Source organism: Cryptomeria japonica, chromosome 5, assembly GCF_030272615.1.
Source record: "Cryptomeria japonica chromosome 5, Sugi_1.0, whole genome shotgun sequence".
Classification (NCBI taxonomy): Eukaryota; Viridiplantae; Streptophyta; class Pinopsida; order Cupressales; family Cupressaceae; genus Cryptomeria; species Cryptomeria japonica.
Window position 1 is genome coordinate 132,809,489 of NC_081409.1, and position 24,540 is coordinate 132,834,028.

The following is a 24,540-nucleotide window of genomic DNA, read 5'->3' on the forward strand; positions in this document are numbered from 1 at the left end:
AGAGGTTCTTTCTTCTTCATCATAAGCTTTGATTTTTATTTTCTTTGTTGGATCAATAACATTTTTAGAAAATCCCAACTATGTTAGTAGATTGTAGGTACAAATATTCAACCCAACACCTCCATCTATCAAAACATGTTTAACTCGATGTGTAATGGTTGGTCATGCGGATGATTCAGTGAGTTATCATCTTCTTCAGAGAAAGTGAGGTAATGAGGCGAAGTTAGGTGACCCACCATAGATTGAGACCGATCTACATCTAAATCTTTAGGGACACTAGTGGTGAGCAAAGCCTTGTCCAAGATCTCTCTATGAGCAAAAGAGATCTTAACAGTTCTAAAATGGAGATTTGAGTGTTAGTTCTTTTCAATTGTTTAACAATGCTATAACCAAGAGAGGATGAAGAAGCCATCTTTTGTGATTTGGCCGTGATTGTGTTTGTTTGTCTGTTTGAAGGAGTTGGTAGGTTTGATGTTGTTTGGGCGAAAGTTGAGGAACTAGCTCCTTGGAGAGTAACCTTCTTTTGAGTGTGGGTCATAGCATTAGTAGTTTGTTCTTGATTTTGTTTATCTTTGATTATGATCACATTGCAATATTCAAGTTGGGAAGATTCAATCTTGTTGATCACACTGTCGTTTTTAGTGTAGGTATAATTGACTCTAGCACCTCCCTTGGATTTTGAGGAATCTCCTTGTTCATAGGTTGGTAAGGGATCTTTAAAGGCCTTATGATCAACATTAGTTGTGTGATTTCCAACAATGATTTTTCCAGCATCGATGAGATCTTGAATTTCATGTCTGAGTTTCATCCAGTTGTTCGTGTTATGTCCCTTGTTTTGATGGTAGTCATGATATTCATTTTCTCTCCATCATTTGGGTTTAATTTCTGGATCATATAGTCTAGAATTGTCTAGCAATGTTATCAGATAATTTCCCAATAAAGTTTTAAAAGCTGATTCATATGATTTATCTAGAGGAGTAAAATCATGCTTAGGCTTTTAAAGCAAAAGTTTCTCTTTAAACCATTCTCTTGCTTTCTTCGGAGGATTTTCTGTTGTAGTTTTAGTTGCCTTGAGTGCTTGCATGTGACTAGCCAAGCTAAATATTATGGATTTTGTTTTCACTTTGACAGTGTCTACCACTGCATCATTAAAAATGTTTATGTTGTTATCTTTGTCATATTTCCAGTATTTGCTCTCTTCTTTAGAACTAGAACCTTGCGATGTTTCTTTCCAAAGTGATATATCTCCCTTTTTTATAAGCACATCTTCCATTTTGAGGGCATTATCTACCATTTTGTTGAATGAAGGATGTACTTTCATCTGGACACTATATTTCAATTCAGGGATTAAGTTGTTGACAAAGATATCCATCTTTTCAATATCTAGAATAGTCCGTGAATATCTAGAGAACATATTTCTCCATCGTTGGAAAAGGTGAGAAAGGGCTCTCCTGTTTGTTGTTTGGTATTGCAAAGCTCTATCATAGGGAATGGGTGAGGAATGTTATAGGATTATTGTTGTAGAAATAGTTGGATTAGTTCTTCAAAAAATATTATTCCCATAGGTAGACTTGAGAACCATTCCATAGCTTGCCCTCCTAAACTTCTCGAGAAAAGGTGCATGAGATACATTTGGTCTTGCATGAACTCCATACACAAAGCACAAAATTCTCTGATATGATCTTGAGGATCTGTATGCTCGTCATATTTGTCAAACTTAGACATTTCTACTTTTGAGGAAAATGGAGGCATGCAAAGGTTTTTGTCAAATGGGAATGGGCATATTGTGTCCAGAGAATATTGTTTTGGTGATTTATCCTTGCTTTTAAGTTCTGTGATCTCAATTCGTAATGCTTGTAATTGTTTTTTTACCATTCCTAATGGTATCTCTTCCTCTTTAGTGATGAGGGTCTCCATATTATAACTAGTAGGAAGTTTAGCACCTTGTTTTGTTAGTTCTAGAAAATAGTCGTCTTTTTCTCTAGCCATGATAACCTTCATCATTTTTTGGGAATCTTTATCCTTTTGACATTTATGTATCTCGATCTCTAGAGGTTCAAAGGCTTCAGATTCACTTGATGAGGAATCACTATTGGTATCACGTATACTGATATCATCATAAGTTTTATGTTTAGCAGCTTATTTTTTTTGCCTTTCCCCAAACATGGTGGGAGATAGGGGCTGACCAAATATTGGTAGTTTGTAAACTAGTATTTGTGACGATGATGGTTTATTTGGGATGAGTTTTTATACAAAGAATGGATTGTCATTTGATGAAAAGGATGTTCCTTTTTCTTTGTCTCTTTTTCTGCGAGAACTTCTCGTTTGAATAGGCATTTACAATCGATGGGACCGAGAGCTAGATGTGTTGCAGAAGTCAATATCAAATTGTAGCTAGTTGTTCGTTTAACGTAGTGATTGAGTGAAGTAACTAAGATTTGGTCTGGTTTAAGGAATGATCTATCCTATCTAAGACATTATCTAAGTTAAGTTAGGTTTGATAAGATGTTGTTTGAACTAGCTGAGAGATGATCGACAAAATCATGCAATACAATAGTAGGGGTACACTATCAAGGTTATTTATGCTCAGGACGATGGTAACCAGGTTTATGCTCATTGTAGACTATTTTAGGCAAGTTTGATTTTTCTAGACTGACAAAATTAGATATTCGTAAGATAGGTTTCAAAGGACCAGATGACAGTTTACAAGCTTCAGAACGATGACAATAGTATTTGTATGAGTTGCTGTCTAAAAGCATACGACAGATGGGTATGTCTGAAATGACAAACTGTTCAGTGCAAAGGTTTATTGTATGACATAGGATTCAAGATGAGACAACAATTTGCAGAACCAGATGATAGACAATCAAGGCTCGTACGACACAAAATTTAGGATGAAATGACAATTCTTAGAACCAGACGACAGACAATCAAGGATCGTATGACACAACGTGGAGGCTTAAATGACAAACTGTTAGAAATGATGGAATTTCGTACGAGACATAATATGAAGCATGATGAGAATTAGAGGACTCACACGATAGTGTCTATACAGAGGTTAAATTCTGAGTTTTTAATAACTGATGAGGACCAATTTTTGGTATAGGACTGATTTTCAATGACCGACAGGGACTAGTTTTTTTGACACTGAGAATTTTATCACTGAGTTGTTTCTTGTTTTCTCTAATTATGGTATTCCAATTTTCATTTTACGGTTGAAAAACATAGAAAACATGCAAGATATATAATAATTCAATCATAGCATGCTAACCCTACCGAAATTGGTGAGAGAAGAAAACCTTTACTTGTAGACTCAGGTACACACCTAATAGCTAATCAGAATACGGCCACTGAGTCTCATGCAATGGATTCTCAATGCCGTATTAGCTGACTCCAAATGCTAATGTGGCCATGAAATGATAAGCATCTTGGGAGAGTTACTATCTCTCTTGCACAAAGATTATCCCCTTTTCGGACGTCAACTAGGTAGCTTCTAATTTGAATTGGAACTATTAAGGAGTCTATTTGGTGCGTCAAGGTATAAACTCAATTAAGAGGTCTCCCAGCCTTGAAAACCAAGGTTTTACATACCCAAAGGTATAGAGAAGAGCTATTCCTGAGCACTATCATTGACTTGATTTTCATCAAATCACGTTTATTTTATAGTGGGTTGGAGTACTTGGTGTTTAGCCATTCCCACTTGGGTCGTTCCCCTCTCACCAACCGTAATGGCTATAGAGTTATTGGCTCCTTGGGAGGGTAGGCCCGCTAAATATATACAAATCTCAAATTTAAAAAAAAGTGCCTCAAGGGTCTAGATTTCTGATTGTCTATACAAACAAGAGCATACTCTCCTACCTCTCAAAATTTTACTAAAACATGAAATACATATTTGTTCTTTAACCAGATAGCAATTTAGGTGCCTTAAAAAGAATATAAAGAATACACGATATTTGGTTGATTTTCTTTAGGCAACCTGCAAAACCAATGCATTAGTAGTCATGTTGTTTTTAATTCTTTGACAAGCGTATGTGTGATTGATAAATTCATTGACAAGCGTTCTGCAAGAAACTAGTTAGGCTGTAAAACTTCTTCAGATAAATAGATAAACAACTAGGGTCAGTGTCAGTGTAATCAAAATTGAACAGAAAATCTGAAGAATGAAACTTTTTTTTTTTTAACCCAACAGGATACAGAATCGTACGACAATTCTCATAGCAACCAACGACAAAAGAAGTTTCTCATACGAGTTAGAACTGAGCATAGAACAACAAAATACAGAATCAGATATTCAAAGCAAATATTTGTACGATCCCATTTTTTGATTCGTACGATAAAATAGAGACCTTGACAAAATATAGTACGATGCAGGATATACACTCGTACGATATTTCATAGAGGTTGTACAGATGAGACTTGCAGGATTAAAAAAAAAGTGATTTTGAGGCTGAAGTATTGAATTTCATACCCCAGGGTGGGTGCCAAAAATGTGTGTGTGAAAAGTGGACCTATATCTATATTTGGAATACACAACATTTCAATTAAGTCATTAGATGTATGGTTAGTAAATTAGTAATCAATGAATAATAAACCATTACAAAGTGACCCATTGTCTTCTAGTAGATGCGAGTTTAGATTGCTCTCAGATTGCTAAGCTATCCAGTGACTAGACAACACCTAAATGAAGGATTTTTAAATCTGTATGAGCATGAATATGAGCTAAATGGATGCAAGATTTAAGCTAGATATGCAAGATTAATCTTACATGATTTATGAAATATATGAATATTTAAGCTATATGATTTAAGCAATATGAAATAACTAATCTGCAATATCTCAATGCAAATTCTCAATGAACCTAGAGAAAAACCAACATAATAACAATATATTCTCTAGGATCTTTGAATGAGAGATGAGAGCCTGGATTTATAGAAAATTCAAAAAGAAACCAATGACTGAGATCAAATGACGATGAGCGGTCAAGATTTTCCAAGAGGATGCACAATCTAGGTGAATTGATGTGATTGGATGCTTTTCTTAGTTCTAAAGGAAATTGAACTAAAATTAAGATAAAATCAAGAAAAAAACTGATTTATTCTCTATTTCATTCAATTTTAATATTTAATTGTTTTAATTGCTTTTCTTTGAGATTATTTATCAATTTTTAATTTGTTTTTCAAGATTATCTCCAATTGATTTCTTTTCTCAAATTTTAGTTCTTTTGTTTTTCAATTAATTCATTTTTTGATGATTTAATGGCAAATTGATTTATTTCATTAAATATGCTAGGATATACAATAAAATAAATAGGATAATTGTTTAAAATGATTTACATGGAATGATTTAATTAATATTGGTTGATTAATTTGCCATGTGACATTGATGATTTTAGAAATTAATTGTGTGCTCAAGATTTATTTAATTGCCTTTGATTAGGACCTTGGTGATGTTGTCGAGATTAGGGGCTCATGGTTTACATGAACATTTTTAGGGTATTAGAAGTAGAACAAGGATACCTTCCTTTGACACCAAGAAGATATCCTTTATGAAAAAATGTTATAAATCCAAGCAAGAGAGGGAATACTCTTCAAGCAAGGATAAGATAATTGAAAAGAGATATCTTGCTATAAGTGTAAAGGAGATCCTTGGAGGAGAAGAGATCTTTGTTCAAAATACATCTTGTAGACACCTAAAATTAATATTTAATTAATTTAAGCTTGTCAACATAATTAATTGATTTAATTGTGTTATCTTTATTCCTCTTAGTGTTAATTAAATCTAATTTAATTAATCCTATCACTATTAATTAATTTATCAAATAAATTAATAGGAGAGGAGAAGAGATATTTGTTCAAAATGCATCTTGTAGACACCTAAAATTAATATTTAATTAATTTAAGCTTGTCAACATAATTAATTGATTTAATTGTGTTATATTTATTCTTCACATTGTTAATTAAATCCAATTTAATTAATCCTGTCACTATTAATTAATTTATCAAATAAATTGATATTTCCCCTATTCTTCTAATGTCCCTCCAATAATTATTTCCTCTAAACCCACTCAGTTAATTAACTTTGATTAATTAACCTGTTCATGTGATTCCTACAAATCACCTTTTCTAATCCCACTCAACCTAATTAATCCTTTTAGAATCTCTCATAATCATGCTTATCATTATTCTACAATTTTAAATTCCCACTCATGTCACATCAAAATTGAGCCTCCCAAAGAAATTCAAATTTATTTGAATCCCTCAATGCATCCTTACTTTGGAATTTTTAATTCCTCATTTTGAAATTCAAATTTCCTTTCCCCCCCTTTTCTCAAGGAATTGTACATTCTTGTTTATTTTCCCAAGGCATCCTTGATCCATTCCTTCCATGTTAAATCAATCTTATCCCTCCATAAGCATATAAATCTTGGCCCTTCATTGGCCTCCTCCAATTTATAAATTAGAGGATCATTCCCTCACAAATTATATCCACTTCCTCTATCGCACCCTCATGCTACTAATTTTCCCTTCCATTCTCTTCTACCACATCCTTATCATGTCCTCATAATTCTTCAATAATCTAATCCAATTCATCTCATCTATCATCATCATTCAAATCCAGTCCTAATCCACTTACCTTTTTGATCATTTGGAGAGCATTCCACACCCATCAAGAAGGAGCCAATCCAATCAAGCCAAGGAAGCAGTGCAACTTTGGCTTCATCAAAGGCTCAATCCAAAGGAGAAGGTAAAATTGGCATGTTATAAATGGTTATTTTTTGTTTCGTGTGTTTTATTTGAATATCATCATTGAATCTTACCTTGCTTGTTTTCCCCTCTTCACATCTACCCCCCAAGAGGAGTTGTCTTAGACAAATATAACATCTTCTACAACGAAGCATAGAAGAGAAAAATAATTCAATCCTTCCCTCTATTGCTAGGTGAAAGGGATTCTTGATGAAGGATGACTCACTTTTAACCTAACAGGAGGAGTGAATTTATTATAGATGTACATTACCAAGTGTGATAGAGGTTGTAGTCAAGGACTTACACCTCTTGTATAAGAGAGAACCCTTGAGTAAACAACAACGATTTCTCACAAGGAATGACATAAAGTAATGAAACTCACACCATCCATAACATAGGAAAGGGTGGATCCTTAGAGAAAGAGAGAGCTCAAATCATTGCTCCCCAAGTGTAGTAACAATGAGAAGAGCTTACACAATCTTCTAGAGGGAGATTAAACATGAACGAATACAAGAAAATATTAGTATATATAAAATACATGTCTCAAGAAGTGGTAATATTCTAAGAGAAAAGAGAAAGAGGATCATGTATTCCCTAAGGGGGATTATTCATAAGAACATATCATTGTAAGAAATGATAATCACATATGAAAAATGAAGCCCCTAAAGGAAATAATGATAACAAAGAAAAATGAGTGAAATCCTTGCCCCCCAAGTGAGAAGAACAAGGAGAAGCATTACACATCTTCTAATGGTGGTTATTTTCAAGAAATATGCCTTCATAATGGAACAAATCCTCTTAAGGAGTGGACATGTACTTCACAAGAGATCATTCCATCCTAGTGAGCATATCATACTTGTGAATGAATGAAACTATAGAAGAGGTAAGTTTTCCAAGAGAATAAAGGCAAGAGAAGAATTGGATTACTCATTAAAGATGCTCCTCTCCAAGAGAAGAGGAAAACCAAAGAACAATTATATGCTCACATAAGAGTAACTCTATGCAAGAAAGGAGATCTAATAATGAATAATGCACAAGGATAAAGAAGGAAAGTGAACTTCATGCTGCTACCCAAGGTGTTCAAAAATTGAAACAATACCACCACAAATGATAAAGAGCCCCCAGTTAAGTTGGCTAGTTATGTCATATGGTGAAGAGAAACACGAATAAAAAAAGAAGTGCTAAGGCACTATGTTTTTGTCAAGGTAGATAGTCAGATCTATTGTAAGATAAATGTGTGCATGATCATATTGATTTTGAACAAATTTATTAAATGCATGCCATTTCCCAAGAGAATGTGAATATGAATAATGAAAAATGCAATATTCATCACCTTTCACTTGCTTAAAATTTTTGTTTTGGTTTTTAGGAGGAAATGAAATGTTGTTATCATATTTCAATTTCTAATAGATTCTTGTAGCTAGTCTTTTAGGATGATAAATATGTTTAAATTCATTTTCTTGGCACGGAGGAGAAGAATTATTAAAATAAGAAGGACTATTATCCACGATTCTAATTTTGCCACTGTCTATGTTGTCTTGAATAGACTTTTGAAAATCAGGGCAATCGTCAGCATTGTGATTGTGGGTTTGATGAAATGAGCAAAAAGGAAGTTTTGAAGAATAAGCATTCTTGTGAGCTAATTTGATTTTTTGTCTTTGGAGATAGTTTTTAAAGTTTTTGAGCCTAAGGAGCTCATCCATAGAGAGAGGAGTCTCATTTCCTAGGCCTTTTGTAGTAGCTTGTGTGGGAGGGTTTATAGGGACATGAATTCCTTGCTCAAAATTCCCAAGTCCTTTTCCTCTAAAACCTTGTTTTGTTATTATATGAAAGTCACGACTGTAAGAATAATGCAAATGAGTAGTTAGGGGAATAGGATCATGAATTTATTTGAATTTTTATGTGTAAGGGGGAATAAAAGTATTTGTAGATGAAGAATGAAGATCATATGAAAGGATAATTTTCTTTCCTGTATCATGCTTATCCTTTTTGGGAGATTGGGGATGAACATCTTCATCATCTAAAGGCTCATCTTTCCTTATTTCTATGTGGGTGGAAATATCGTTAATGAAATGCATAACATCATCCTCTCTACATATATTTTGATGTTGAAGATAGGTCCTAGGAGAATGTGGAGGGTCCAAAGATGTAAGGATGTTAATATTATGATTTTACCCCCTAGCTCAAGGGTATATGTATGAGAAGAAGATGGGCCCATATTTCTTTCCAATGCTTGCTCTTTTTTAAAAATATCACTGGTTGAAGTATTATCTCTCATCTCATTCACACAAGATACCCTAGGAGAGGTACAAGGATTGGGATCTCTAAGAACGGGATCTACAAAAAGCCTTAAGGTGATTAACATATGAAATGCATTTTGTTAATAACATCACCATAATGAAACAAAAATGATACATGAAATATTTGAGATCAATTTGAAAAGGAAATGACTTTGAAATCCTAACAAAACAATTTGACCAAGTGTTATGAATGAAAAGAAGAAACATGAAATGAAAGAAGTCGTTATCCAACACATTATTGTAATAAATATATGTTAACAACAATTTAATCATATGTGAAATGTCATATAAATCTAATGCATTGATTTTCATTGAAAGTCCCTTAATTAAAATCTTAATTTATTTGGAAAGAAGATCTTATATTAGGACCTTTTTATGAAAATTAATTTGAAAGTTAATAGTGTTGAAATTTGAATTTGTTTTCGATCTTAAGAGGTGTAAAAATTTATAAAGTAAGCCAATTTATTGGATTTAAGCAAAAAAATTCATTCAATTCCAACTCCCAAAATTTTGAGAAACAAGCTAGGGACTGAGTGCAAAGTGTACCTGGTCCGACCAACTTTTTAAAAAAATTTCAGGGATTGTAGAAATTATGATTTTAGTGTAGAATAAAAAAAACAACTGATTTGGAGATGTCTAGATCAGTCAAATTGACAATCAAAGGTCAAAATATGAGATTCTTAGAATTAGGATTTTGCTTTTTAAACACTTAATTTTCAAAATGAAAAGACAAATTTGAATTGCAATTTTGAAATAGAAATCAGATCTGAAACAAGCAATTAAAATGTTACACTTCACAAGATTAATTTCCTCAACATGAAAAATTAGGGTTTCTATGCAATTAACCTCTAAAATTTACAAAAAGATCAATTTTGGAAACAAAGATTTGAAATTCAAATTGTAATTATTCAGATCTAATAATAAGAAATCAAAATTAAGGTGTAAGGACATCGGGTTCACCAAAATGTAAAGTGGAAAATTGAACCCTAGTGGTTCCCCACCTAAGAGAGAGAAAGGAAACCACTAGGATGATTTTCACTTGGGAGATACTTTACATTCAAGAGAGGGGCTTGAATCCACTAGATCTAAATCCAAGGGGAATAACGATATGAATACCAAGTGGATTGCAAGGGTTAGAATGCAAATTTGCCCTCTTTTGTAATTAGATATGTTGACTTGTTGACTATGCATAAAAGAGAGACAAAATGGATGAAACAAGGAGCTATCGATTCAGGATCACATTTTAACTTCGGATCTGAGATATTTAGACTGATTCAGATTTCCCCTACAAATTTGGAGAAAATTTGTTGGGGACCGGGTTGAAAGTGTACTTGGTCCTTCGAAAAAATCCAAACATTGAAAAGGGTTTTTTCGTCTCTAAAAATGAAGCCCAAACCTGTAATTACAGCTATGCATCTACAACCTACATACATAAAAGAAGGGAAGAAGGGTTGCGGATAGGGGTTTGTGTCACTCAAACCTCAGTTGAGGAATCAACCTTCAAAGAAGGTAATTGCAAATGCTTAAGTGTAAATGATGGAAATGTATACCTTGTGGATTTGGAATTTATTGATGATGGTTGCTTTGCTTCTTGAATGTAATTGCAAATGTTGTATAAAATGACATGTAACATGACGAAACCCTAACACACACACATGCTTGCAAATGAATGTTGTAATGTTGCTCCAATGAATGAATGAAGAAGACACATGAAGAAGAGAAATTGATGGAAGCTTGAAGACTTGAATGCTTGATAATGATAATGAAGACCTTCCAATTGAATTTCTCTTATTATCCTTATGTATATGCTTATATAAAAAAATGAGGGAATTGAATCTCCTTTTATACATGCCTAAGAGGATTAATTTTCATCTTGTTGAAGGACAACATCAAGGAGATTAATTCCCGAAAGCAAATTGGGTTCAAGGGTCAGATGGACCTATCGTAGTGCCACCTGAAGAGGAGGAGATAGGGGTGCCACACCCCTATCTTGCCTTATCTTGGGGCCTGGACAAGGTCCTGAGATGATATCATGGTTGAAATGGGAGAAGTTCAGAATGAAGGTGTAGAGAGGGGTCTCAATCAAGTAGAGATATGTAGTCACATAGGTGAGGGCCTAAGATGTGGTAGAATTGCGAGGGTCACAATTTTATGATGCTACATCAATATATGAACACTTGTTAGGGTGACACTAGTTAAGGTGATTTTTACAAAGAAAGGCTCATTACCCCCCCAAAAAAAAAAAAAAGCTCATTTTCAAAGAGATTATTGCTAAAATGAACAATAATAAAAGAGAAAGAATCCACCACTAATACATCTATGCAATCATAAGATCCATATGTACCTTCATCTCATTTCTTTTGATAGCTAGCACATGAAATTACACACTACTTAACACTTTTCACCAACTCAAACAACACTCATTGTCAACTCAAACAATCAAGGAGATTGGTCCTCTTTCACACAAATTCATTGCATACACATATGTCATGACTCACTTCCTTTCCATTGCACACACTCTCATCACACACCATTCTCAACAAATTATCCTTTATTTATATCCTCCTCACATATTCAAAATCTCCCAAGGTCAATTAAGCATCTTAACTTAACATAATTCAAACTAGGTCGGCACTAAACATTCCCATGGTCGAAGAGAATGTAAAGTGGACCACAACACATCTTTAACTTAGACCAAAATAAACATCAATTCAAAATCATCAGAGCAACAATGCGGAGTGTAAAACCTAGAGTAAACACCATCAAAATTTGAAACCATGCCTCCAAAGCCCAAGAACTCATGCCAACTAAATATAATGAAGCTAAGGACATTATCAATTTTTCTCCAAAACCACAATACCAGAAATCATAATGCGAAGAAATGTAGAGAATGGATTTCACACTGAAATACTATAAAACATGATCACACACTAGTGAATCCAATTTCCTAAGCACTGCAATACAGAGCACCAAATCCCAAATTTAGCATCTCTAAACACATCTTAACAACATATCTAAACCATATGAATAGATGTACATAATAGAATAAATATGGAGAAAATCTCTCAGCAAAACTACACAGGAAACTCAACATCAAATATACCAACTTGATGTGATTTTGATAATGTCTGATTTCAAAAGTTTTGAACCCCATTTAAGACTGACCTAACTGGTTTTGAGTGTATCGATTTTGTTTAAGACAAGATGTTGATCACATTGATAGTTTTATAGTGATTCGATAGATTAAACAGTTGATCAAGTTGATTGCAGATGTTTTGACAAGATAGTTGTATCCTTTGTTTAACTTCATGTGAAATGTTTGTTGGATAGCTGCTAGGATATTTGATTCTTGCAAGACATGTTTATTGCAAGTTTTTTATGGTTTTGGATTTTTAGTTTGTTTTTATTGATTTTCGATGTTTGGGGTTTTTTTGGTATTTTCTCAATGTTTGTTTGTTTTGTTTTTTTTTACCTGGATCGTAGTTGAATATTTTGTTGTGATTTTTATGTATTCTGATTTTTAATATTTTCAGGACTTTTTCAAATGTTTTGGTATTTTTATGGTTTTCAAATGTTTTTGGTATGGATGAAACATGACTTGCCAGTAATTGATAAGTATAAGACTAACCTAGACAAAATCTAGCAGTCATACTAATCTATGTCAGTGTTTCGATTTGTGTGATCATTGATAGGAATGTTTGGTTTCAAAGAGTGAGTACCCTGTATAAGACTGATCTGTCTGGTTTCAAGTGTACCCTTCCTTGTATAAGACATGTTCATGTTTGATAGAGTTTGATTAATTAACAAGACATATGATCAGTTTTATTTGTAGACTTTGAGAGTTTGCTTGTTGTTGATTTGATTTGATGGATGGCTCATGCTTTCTTGCTTTGATTTTTTTTTTTTTTTCATGACATTTTGTGATTTTTAGGATTTTTTCAGGACTTTTTGTGAATGTTTTTGACTGATTTTTTCAAGACTTTATCTTAATTTTTTTTTATTGATTTTTTCAGGACTTTATCCGAATATTTTTGATTGATTTTTTCAGGACTTTATCTGATTTTTAGGATTTTTTCAGTTATGCCCCCAAGTATGTAGACCTATGATGATAACATCATGATGCATAATGTGGTGGAGGCAATGAATTTTTGATATGAGTTATGCTAATGCAGGATGCATGACAAAAATGTAAATCCTATTCGAACAAGGATGAGTGTGTGTGTCTTTCATTCTAAAATGCACTAATTGGATTGAAGGTGTGAAATGTTTCAGAGATAGGACTTCAATTCATTCACAAAAGACTTAGACCATCCAAACTAACACACTATGTAACCAATATATATGAATGGAGGTGCAGAAAAATTCTCCATCAATTCTTGAAATTTTGATCTTCTTTTACCCATGTGTGTGCAATTAAGTTCATTCTGACTCTTATAATCATCAAAGACCCTTGGAATCCTATGTGGATAACTATGTGGGTTATCCTGACTTCAAAAGCAACCTAGATAGAGCCTCGTTGCCAGCAAGCTTTTAGGGCTCCAATGAGGTTATACACTATAATCTCTCAAACATTGCTCCATTGCCAGTAGGCATCCATAGCCCTGATGGAGTTACTTGCATGTTCCCATAGTCAATCTTTTTTATGTTGCACTTGTATGCGTGATATTTCAGTAATATATCATTTTTTTATTTTTTATTTTTTATTTTTCCTTTGAGATTGACATAACACTTTTCTTTTATTTTCTGCCTTGACTTGTAAGTAATGAAACCTACTTGGGTATGACAATTACAGTGGCGCTGAAGCATAATATTGGATTTTTCACTAGCCACATGACCAACTAGTTATTTGTAATGACTTAGAGCTTTTTATTGTTGTGTGAGATATAGAAATTGATAGATTTTGGGTAACAAGAATTGATAGTGAAACCTCTACCCAACCAAGGATAAAGCTTAATCATACGGTGACATTGAAGATGAATGACTAAAGACCTCCTAAAGACTTCATGAACAAGTATCTAAGAAATGAGACAACCTTTGTTCCTTTCAGTGTAGAGCGATGAATAACTCAGACAATCATCATGTTTTTATTGATGCAACTATGTGAGAAAGCAATAATGATATGCAGCTATATGTCGTGCAATGGTGATATGCAAGCAACTATGATGCACTCTGAAATGGAGATATGCAATGTAGTAAAGAAATATGCAAATGTAGTACTAAAAATTGAAATGAACCCACCCTTAGATGTAATATATTTTTAGGTGCATGTTGTTATTGAGTTGGCATGAACTTTGTGTAGATAATTCATTGGTTTTTGTTTGAAGAGTTGGATGAACTTGTCTTTTTAAATAGGATATTCAGCTAGGAGTCTTTCATGTACAGTTTTTGCTATAGCCTCCTTATTTTCAAACCGATTTAGTTGTGATAAATCTTCTTGCCCCCAGTCTTTCAATTGTGGGTGTATGAGGAAAATAGATTTCTATTTCGAAGCTGTGACATGAGTGGGTGCTATGCATGTTTTTACTGATGCACTTGAAGAGTATGATGAAATAATTTGGATGTTGATTTCATTACATGGTGTTATGCTTGTGCTTGAAGAAGACGATGTAACAATATGGTCGTTGATTTCATTAGCTGGTGTTATGCTTGTTTCTGTCATGACATTGGTATTTGCTGATGGTGCACATACCATTGTTGACAAGTTGTCCTGTTTAGTATGATTTGGATTGGTGATTTCATTGATAAGGGGTTCATGAACAACTTGTGTATTGAAATCATGAGGGAGACTAGGATAAATGATAATGGTATCTTGTTTAGGAGGTGGATGTTGGATGGTACAAGACAGAACATCTTGCTCTTGCGAAACAAGGGTGTTATTATGAGTGGAATAGAAAATAATGAGGGGATCATCATAAGACTCTTGGTCAATAGGATCTTGATCGAAAATTGGGTATGATGAAAAGGTTTGTTCTTGATCTTGATTTATTTCATGACTAATTTCTTCTGATTTTGGATTATCCTCCTATAATGGGGGAGTTTGCATGGGATATTTTTGGAAGGTTTCAACCTTTTGACTTGATGAGGAAGGATTTTGAATGAGATCCTCTGAATCATGAATTGAATTAGATTGGATGTGTTATGGATACCCCTTGGGAGTGTGTTTTATTGGGTAGAGATGGTGTGGATTGGTCTTGTGTGAGTTCAGGGGATGATGAAATGGTGGATGGATATGATTGATTTGGATTTTGGTTGAATGGGATTTGATTTTAGTTGGAAGGAGTATGATTTTGGTTGAATGAATTTTGATTTGGACTTTGGTTGAAATGGGTTTGATTTTGGTTGAAAGATGTACTTTGAATGTTGGGTTGATATGATTGGTATGATTGATATGTTGGGTTGAAAGAAGGTTGACATGACTCTAATGTTGGTTGAACTAAGGTAGGAATGATTTTGTTGAAGAATGAAGGTTGGCATGTTTTAATGGTCTCACAAGAAGAAGAAGGTTGGCCTAGTAACGATTCCCTCATGGTTATCACCTCCCTCATCATATTTTCTAACCAGCCCCTATGGTTGCTAGGACTAGTCATGTCTCTCATTTGTTGTTGCAAAGTATTTATTTGTTGAGCTAATGTTTCTATGAATGGTGATGGAATAGGAATGGAAGAGATGAATTATTCACCTTCCCTACAAAATGTATAGCGCCAATCCATGATGTTTGCTTGATTGGTTTGAACCTAAGATCACAACATATAAGATGTTTTCTTCATTTATAGAATGTTGCAAAAGTTTGATTTGATGTTGATGTTGACAAGTTTGTTTGCTGCAAGATTTTGATCTTGTTGATATTGAAACTTGATTTTGATGAGGGATTTGATCTTGTTGATGTTTTTGACAAAACTTTGGTTAAGATTCCACTTTGTTTTTTGGTATTTTCTAAGTTGTTTGAACTTGGTGAAATGTAGCAAAGGACACAACAGACACATAAAAAAGAATAAAACTATGAAAAAGATACCTTTTTAAGGAACTTTTTTCAAATTCCCATGAATGTTGGAGTCTTTTTCAAGACCCCATTTTTTTTTTTGTTGTATTTGGGAAATTCGATATCACATCAAGCAGACTCTCATAAAGTCAAAAGGTCACAAATATTATCACACCCCACATCTTGATACTCCGTCAGCTCAAACAACCCTATCATACCCTAAGGTGCACCCATTTTTTTGCCTTTTTTCCAGAAATTAGACCAAAGAAGATTGTTCCTCAATTGGCCCATTATCCTAGGAGATATATGGTGAGTGTCTTGGGGTGGATTCTTCCCCACCCTTGCACTCTAATAAAATAAGTGTCTAGTTACTAACTTGAATTGGCTTCTAATTTCTATGGTGTTTAGACAAGGTTTTGTTAGAGTGGTCACAATCAGCAGCGTTTTACACTTCATTGAGGGAGGTCTCCCAATATGTAGAGGTTACGCTCTACATATTTTAACATATCATGTAGGCACTAAGGGAGGCATAATGTCATTGTGACAACATGTAACACTCGTCGCATATTATTTTTATTACATACATATTTATTTATAGTGGCTTGGATTACTTGGATTTAGTTGTTGCCACTTAGGTCGTTCCCCTCTCACCGACCTTAATGGCACCCTAAGGGTAACTCAGGAGGGCAACCCTTTTAAAGGATTTAATTACAAGAAATAAGTGAAAGCATGAAAGAAGAGAGTCTAGTTTTCTGATCACCCATTGAAGGGGAGAGCATAATGCCTATCCCTTCGAAGACATGAAAAACAAAATTTCTTTTTATCATTCCATTGCAATGATTTTCTATTCTAAGTGGAGATATTGCTCCACTCAGGCATGGTGTTCATTTTAACCAGCATAGCAATGATGAAAGTTGTATTGTTCTTTATTTAAAGCACCAAAAGGAAGTGTTTCTAAGCTACCCTTGCAGAAAAAGAATAACATTAGTCAACACATGGTGGGCTATCTAGCCTAATTTTCCAATTATAGAGTTACGTATTTTTATAGACAAAAAGATATTCTGATAAAAACTAGAACTATAACAAAATAGAAAATGAAAAATTGAATCTATCAAATGCAACTTACCTACAAAGCAAATGTGAATTACTGTGTGAGCAATTGTGATATGATGGCTCATCAATTGCGACCTAATATGAGATCAATTCCTCACCTTTTTTTTTTGAATTTTTTATTATTATTATTTTTAATCAGAAAAATAGAGGAAAAAGACAAAAGATAGAAGGGTTATTCTGCAATGATATTTTCCCACACTAGGCAATCCATCACATCAATTTTGTCGAAGAATTTGTACTTGGTTGAAAAACATTGGATGGTCTTGTGATACTGAGCAATCTCCTCTTTTTCTTCGATCTCACAGAGTTCCTTTTCAACCTTTAAAAACCTTTGATAAGCCTTTTGTTGTCTCCTATTCTTCTTTGCCTTCCTTGCTCTTGAAATTCGTAATCTCACCTTTCCTACCATTGGATTAGATACATTTTATATGCAGAAATCAATTTTTCTAGAATTTAACAAAATTTTAGGGTTAGATGCGCAAGACAAAATAATGCAAAAATGATACAAACTGTGTAGGAGAAAAAGTGACACTAAGCAAACGGTCCCTAATCTCACTTTCAACCACACATTTGTGGAATACGAAAGAGCCTAGAGGTATCACACAATTGGCTACTTCTTTTTGTGGAAGAGAGAGCCATGGGCTACCTATTAGGATTTCTATTCCTTTGTTGTAATTGAAAGATGAAATGATGCAAGTTCAATCCCTAACCCTAAAGTGTAAGTATGAACTAATGACAAGATTGCAGAATTGAACTTAAACAATGGAAAGCTATAAACACAAGGATAAGACAAAAATGCAGATACATACCCGGTGTTAAAATATGAATTAAAATGTTCGGGACGGGGGCGCGGGCCCCACTTTCCTGATTCTACCCCTGAAACTGCTGTTTTGCAACCTAGAAAGCTGTCAAAAATGCTGAAAACTGCTGTCTGACAGAGGGACCAAGGCACCCAGCGCCCCTGTCCTGGCAGGACCAGGGTGCCCCACGCCCCTGTCTTGATCTTCTGCTCTGAAACTTGGTGTGTAGGTCGGCCTCAGTCTGCTTCTCTCATATCTGCAACCTACGGCATCGTCCGAGTCCCGAAACCTGCACTTATATCGGAAAAGGGTGTGGTGGGTAGCTATATAGGGTTTTGCCTTAGTCAAACCCCCGCTTTGGTGATTTCCACCTCCACAAATAGCCAAGTTATATTGTAATAATATTGTGTGTGCAGATCTTGTGTGTGTGCAAGATCCTAAAATGCAAGTAATCAAACTAGAGCAACCTAGAAAGTAAACCCTAATTGCTTGTAAATGATAATGTAAATGCTCCAAATCAAGATGCAAAGTGATCTAAAGCATGAATAAGTGATATATTGAAGCTTATGCAAAGACATGAAAACAACATGAAATCATACCCAACCCCAAGGGAGGGGTACAAGCCAATCTTCAGTCGGTAATCTCCTATTGCTCTTCAATGTCTTCAAAGCCCCAAATGGATGAATGAAATTGATGAATGATTGATGGATGAATGTTGAATATTGTTGAAGTCTTCAAAGATCTTCTCTTTTGCTGCATAGAAGGTCCTTGAAAGCCAAATTTTGGATCCTTTCAAATGAAGAAAGAGAGCTCTTATATATGAAACCCTAGGTCATAATTTCAACTTTTGGCCAAACTAGAGATTGAATATCCCACCAATTTCTTGGGGTTAAGCTTTATTTTATGATTGGATCGCGCTCCTAAAATTTTGGGAAAAATGTCTGGGACCATGTGCACTCCGGGCGCCATGGTCCTCTCCGGGCGCCATGGTCCCGACAACTTTTCACCAAATTTTCAGGGCCGTCGGATATGATGATTTTAGAGAGAATCCCAAAGTTATAGGTGATTTCAAGATGTTTTGACCCCCGAAATCAAGCCCCCAAGTTTGAAATAGGACCTAATTAGGGTTTTAGATTAAATGATGTATAGGAGGAATAAAATGAAAGGGGCACACTTTAATGAAAAGGGCCCAACTTTATGATATGGGAGATGATAAAATAGAACCTTAGACCTAATTAATTTGATTAATTAAGTGCTAAAGGGGAAATGTAATGCAAAATGCAAAATGCGCCAAGGCGGGTGCTAAACTAGGTGTGAAATTGTACCACCCTAGCAAGTGCGTACAATTTACGACGCTACACAAACAAATTTGAATTTGCAATCCTTTAGAGAAATTACGATCTATTTAAGAAATTATGATATCATTTATGAGCAATTGCGATATGATGCCATAGCAATTGTGATATGTTATCAGTAATTGTGAATTTTTGCATATGCAATTGTGATATCCAATTTCGTGTGCACATATGGATCTGCAAATTTGTCAAAATAGAAAATGAAGGTTAGAGTAATTCACGTCGAGTTCACCATTTGTTTCTATGCCTGAATGTCATATGTATTCAGCTAATTAGCAAATAAGAACGAATCACCAATTCCAAACTAATTAACAAACATCAAACATAATCAATGAAAATCAATACAAAATAAGAAATGAATTCAAATAAAAACTCCCTCATTATGCATCTTTGCTTCCATTGTGACTCTCCAATTTGAGTGGTTGGTGGTTCTTAGGTACTGCACCAATTTCCTATATACAAATACTTTGAAGACTCTGATTTTGTGATTCTCTGATTCTAGAATGAAATGAGCAAAGAGGTTGAATTTATAGATTTTCAACACAAAGGTGGTGATAATTTGAACTCAAGTGTTGATTAATAGATAACTAATTTAGATTGATTAGTAAACTCAATTGATTGATTTGTTAACTCATTTGATTGAGTAGTGAACTCAATTGATTGACTAGTAGACTGAATAGACTAGCTAGTTGACTAGATTGATGGATTAGAAGACTAAATTGATGGATTAGTTATAAAAAGTTGATTTTGAGTTAAGAAGGATGATTGATCAGATAAATGAGTTAACTGATTAGACAATCGATTCGATCAATCAGTTTTGATTTAGCATGTGTTGTAGAAATTTTAAATTGAATTTTATTTTTCATTTTCAATTTGGATTTGAATTTGGTCATTCGAATACAGGTTTTTAGAACCGATAACAAGATCTCTTAATTGGTGATACTTTATGGTTTGGCGGTGAATTTAATCATGTTCATAACTTGATGGTGATGTGTCACAACCTGTGTGATAAAGTAAAAAAAATTTGACATGATTAAGGATGGAATTTCTTGGCAAACAGTGAAGAGCATAGAATAATGTTTTAAGGGTTTGATTTCTTATCAAATCGATGTGTGGTGTCGTTTTATGTTTATTCAATAGTTGTAATTGTCTTGATATTTGTTGTAATGATTTGTATGATTATTTGTAATGATCTGTGATGATCTATGATGAAAATTCATTTGAATCTTGATGTATCTAGGGTTTTATAACTGACAAATATGTAAAGTGTATTTAGGTCAGTTTTGATGAAGTTTATTGTGTCGATAATCTGAGAAAAGAGTGTGTAGTCAAACCAAAGGTGTGTGTCTATAGGAGTGAAGTAGATTGGAGCTTAAGTGGATTTGAACAAGAAAGAAGAAAGTGCTATTTCCATATTGTTCATTTTTTGTTCCATAACAGTTGTAGCAAGTTCAAAATCCCTTAACCAAGTAGGTCCTAACAGGCCTTGTTCATGTAAATCCCTTAGCTGAGTAGCTCAACAACTTGAGTTTAAATCCTCCTATGAGGTTGCATCTAATAGGGCAAAGCTCCTAACATAGCTCATATTGTAAATCCCTTGACTGGGTGACTCCTAACAGGGTTTGCTCCTAACCGGGCATCAATGTAAGCTCCTCACTGGGCTAGGATCCTAATAGGGTACATTCCAAAAGAGTGCATTATCTTGTGGGTACCAATTCCCACCATGGTTTTTCCCTTTTGGGTTTCTGCATGAAAATCTTGGTGTTCATATGATGATTTATTTGTGTTTGTGTTAAGTTGATACCTTTCTATTACATGCATGATATGGAACACTTAAATGAGTAGTCTGGTAAATCTGATTAATAGATTGATTTTAGTGGCTACATGTGCTGGTTATGATTTATTTTTGTGAAGTATTGTTTAGTTTAGTTTATGATTTCAGTTTGTTGTAAATATTGATTCGGCCCCCCTCTCAGTATCAATCGGATCCTCTAAATAACACTCTACAATACAAAACCTTTCCAACCTTCACTAGAATGATATGACTCTATTCACACATAATTCTTTCTCTAATAATACAAACTTAACCATCCATAACCATCCTATATCAAATTACATAAAGTCACCTATAAATACAGATCATCAACCTTATTGACAAGGTCGGCTAAACCCTAAACCCGTAATTACAAAAAATTACATCACACGATACCACCGGACCAATATTATGATTTACATTATGTATCATGGACCTCAATAAAGTAACCAAACAATTATATCCATAGATAATTTTGCTAAGACCAAAATCCAACACGCTTCACTAGGTAGTAGAAACCCTTGGTGAAATAACAGAAAGTCTAATCGGATCCAAATAGGACCACCAGAACAGCACGTCATCCAATGAAAACTCACCAAACACTTAGGATATGATCAAGAAGCACCAATGACATGATATAAACCAATTCCATAAGACAGACCCAGAATAAACTGACCAAGTCACCAAATGCTACATACCGGTAAAGCTAACTGGGAATGCTAAGCAAGCTGGTAAAGCCAAAAGCTAGTTGGGTATCGGTAGATACCAAAAGCAATAACCAAATCACGAACCACCAGAGTATAGAAAGCATATAATCATTAGAATAAGTGTCCAAACCTGATTCTAGAGATCTAATCTATAGGATCAGAATCATAGTTGAAACCAAAAAGATCACCAAGACTAACCGGGATAGATCCAACTGGGATATAGTGTTGAGATCAATGACAACACTTAACAAAATTTAGCATATTGCCAACATATTCCATATCCAACATCCCAATGAGAAGAATTTATAAACTTGTAGCTTTTCAAAAGGGTATTGAGCATGGGCTCACTAACCTATTCCATGGTAACTTGGGTGAATCCTTTAATCCTACACAAGACATACCTAACATTGTGGAGAACCATTCCCCTCATAATTCTCATGATGAGGATGACTCTTCAACTCAGTGACTATTGAACAATTGGGCAAGCTTGACCATGATTTGGATAGGCTTCAAAAACATATCAATAACACTTAGGTGGAGATAGTCCCCTTGATTAAAGGTTTGGGGAGATTGAATCAAAGTGATAAACAAGGTGTGAATGTGTTGTGTTGTATTGCTCATACTATTGACACTAATGTTATGCCAATAAAAAGTTGTGCCAAAGCTCTTGGTTTTTCAAGCCATATAAATCAAGTTGAATATTCCATTAATATGCCTACATCATTGCCTAATGTGCCTACATATACATATTCCATCATGGCTACCTCTACACAAAATTTTAATGCTACACATGTTAGTCATGGGGGAATTCTTGTCAATCAATACTCCTATAGACCTCCTTTTGTTATCCTTCCATTGCTTTCCCAACCATCTCCTATACCTACATATTATAATGTTCCACCTTCCTCTTCTCAAGATCCACCTACTTATCATAATGTTATGCTTCCATAACAATCCAACATTTCCAATTCAAACTCATCCATTGAAGCCACTATAAAAAAAATTAGTTCAAAGTATTTTATCTTTACAATAACAATTGGCTTCTTTAACCCAATCCAAATTTAATGTTCCTACAATAGGTACTACAAACACACTTTTTGTTGACATTATTTCTATTCTTGATCCACAATACATGGAGGCTCCCCATTTGGAGATACAATGGAAAAGGTGACACCCAAACTCATGTGAAAGCATTTCAAACATTGTCTAGTGGCTTCTCTCATGAGCATAGACTCATGGAAAAACTATTCACCCATACATTAAGAGATAAATCTTTGAAATGGTTTTTTTCCTTGCCTCCTCTATCAATTGATTATTTTCATAAATTTTCTAATGCATTTATGCAACATTTTTAAAACAATATTGGTCCTCAAATTACTTTAACTGATTTCATGCAATGTAAAAAGGGAGTTAAAGAAAAATTGACCGATTTCATTGGTAGATACAAACATTTCCATTCATAAATTTCTTATCTTGTGCTTGATGGTGATGTTAAAAGAATTTTTATTAAGAATTTGCAAAAATATATTAGAGATAATCTTTTATTTTCTTATTTTACATCTTTGACACATTTATGCATGGTGCTTCATAATTACTGGCTTCGAGTGAGTCAATTTGAATCATCTTCATCAATGGCTCTAGTTGATAACAATTAAGAAACTTATCATCAATCCTTTCAAAAGTTTCAAAAATAAAACAATAATTTCATCAAGATCATTAACAATTCTTCTAATCATATTGATACACAAGTGGAAGCTACAACATCAGGGGTGGCCCCTTTATCATCAATCTTTACACATTATAATTTTACTCCTCTTTTTCAATCATTGTAGACTATCATGCTTAGATTAATTAATGTTAATATTATAAAGCTTCCTCATGTCAAACACATAGATACCTCTAAACCTTTTTCAAATTCCTTTAATCCTAAACCCTTTTGCCAATACTATATTCAAGTTGGCCATGACATTGTGAAGTGTTGTAAATTGAAGCATGTGATTCAAGATTTTATTGATTCCAACACTATAACTATGGAGGATGTGCATGATAAAGGAAATAAATCCGTAGCACATCCTTATCAAAACTTGCAAATATTTACCAATCCTTTTCCTTACTCATTCTACCAATGTTGTCAATCCTAAGAAACTCAATCCATGAGTGTTGATGATATGTGTGTAGAGGCCAACAATGTTGTGAACCTTATTGAGCAATCTAAGCCTAAACCCAGTGCTCACATCACCTTTGAGCCAAGAAAGATTATTGATGCACTTTATGGACCCTTATACATTACTATGAAAATTTAAGTCTTTCACGAGGAGTTCTCATTAATCCCGTATATGATGTTAATTTTATTACCGAAGAACATATTTATGCACAACAATTTTATAATGTTACATATGACAAATTTGATGTTACGATTAAGATGCATGATGGTTTCATTTTTCACACTATAGGTTCCATCACTTTTCCCATTGACGTTGGTACTAAGTGCTTAGATGTTACCTTTTAGATATTATCCCTACCTCCAACCAATTTTGTGTGAAGTTGGGACACCCCTGGCTCAATTCCATGAAAGTTATCCTTTCTATCATCTATAAATGTTTGAATTTCTCTCATAATGGGTGTATTATCACAATCAATCATAGTCTATGCCAACCCTTAGCAATATGTGAATACTTCACCCTTAATTTCTTTTGGCCTCAAAAACATGAACCTTTAATTTCGTTTTCT